Source organism: Helianthus annuus, chromosome 16 (genome assembly GCF_002127325.2).
Source record: "Helianthus annuus cultivar XRQ/B chromosome 16, HanXRQr2.0-SUNRISE, whole genome shotgun sequence".
In the NCBI taxonomy this organism is placed as follows: Eukaryota; Viridiplantae; Streptophyta; class Magnoliopsida; order Asterales; family Asteraceae; genus Helianthus; species Helianthus annuus.
In genome coordinates, this window is record NC_035448.2 from 176,687,134 (window position 1) to 176,688,719 (window position 1,586).

The window sequence follows — 1,586 nt, forward strand, 5'->3', positions numbered from 1 at the left end:
CTTTTTGCTTCTTTTGTTCATTTGAGCTCATTTAATCCTGAAAATACAAAAGGAAGACAAAAATACACTTTTTCCAACATTAGTACTAAAAAGGGTTAGTTTTATGCCACAATTGATGTAATTTATATGTTGCATTTTGCACACATCAATAATCACTATCAGAATCTGTGTCATTGGATTCTTCAACATCCGACTGGTGATGCAGATCCTTGGTAATTGGAGCAACTTCTAAATTGGGTGAGGAAGTGTCGTCTATCGGACTGTCATTGGATTTGGGTGCAACAATCTCACATCAATTCAAATCAAAGGCAGTAAGCAGAAAGATGTAATCCGCTACGTATCTTAAAACAAGTACAATTCCTGTTTGCATACCCATTTAGTGTATAACCTTTTCTCATCCATTGGTTATAAAGTAACAATTCCGAAGAGGATCACGTTGAAGTAGTACATCAAAAGAGTCCCACTGATTCACATAGATCTTAAATGCCTCTTTAAGTTTACCAACCCAATACTGACGTTGACTAACTCCTTGGGTATTAGCTGAACAAAAAGATATAAAATTATGAAATCAACAAAGGTATAGTAAAATTAACAACTATATCATTGATTACTATAGTAACATTTAAGTATTGGATTAAAATACCAAAACTTACCAACACGTCCTTACAAACATCAGTAAAACTATGGGAGAATGAATCCATACATCCAAACTTTCTCTCAAACGATATTGATGTGAACATAGAAATCATTGGGAGTTTTGTTGGATAATGATGAACTTTTTCAAAATGTGTCAGCAGATATGTATATGGTGCAGTTTTTTTAAATATTAACAGCCATCCTTCTTTCAATGAAAGGTCAGAGACAACTGAGGACCATCCTTCTTTTAGAGCAAAAGTTCCATCGTGTTTTGAGAATCGGTAATCCCATCTCATACCGTTTGCACACTCTATAACGCCAACGTTACCAGGAACTTCTTTGAGTAAATGATTGTTTGCAAAGTTTTGTGGTATTATCTGTTGAGTTCAAGTATTTAAGTATTGGCAAGTGTTATATGTGAATTAATTGTTAACAATAAAACTGTAGAAAATGGTTTTAATGTAATAATCTTACCAAGATTTTGGAATTAAGAGAATCCAAATATTTATAAAAAGACATCTTCCAAGATATGATGTTCTGGTTAAAAATCAAAGAAAAAATGAGATAATGTATTTTATCAGATACTTCATTATTTATAAAGACTCTGATAACAAATATGAACCAACAATGTTTAACATATCTATGTCATTCAGATAACGCATTTAATATTTATTGATTTATCTAGAGTATATCAATAAATAAAGATTTCTCTAAAAACTGTAGAATCGAGTACCACTGTCAATAACTTTTTTTTTGCAAGTCCATAAATAAAACATTTGTCATTTAATCATATTCTTTAATATCAAGTAAGAAAAACAACAAAATATACCTTATCGATTGCTTTTAAGAATCCAAATGTAACACCATATCAAACAAAACTTCAAATCGGAAACATTATAAAAAATAAAAAAGCTTGTAAAATTAAATTGATATATATCATCTAAAACATG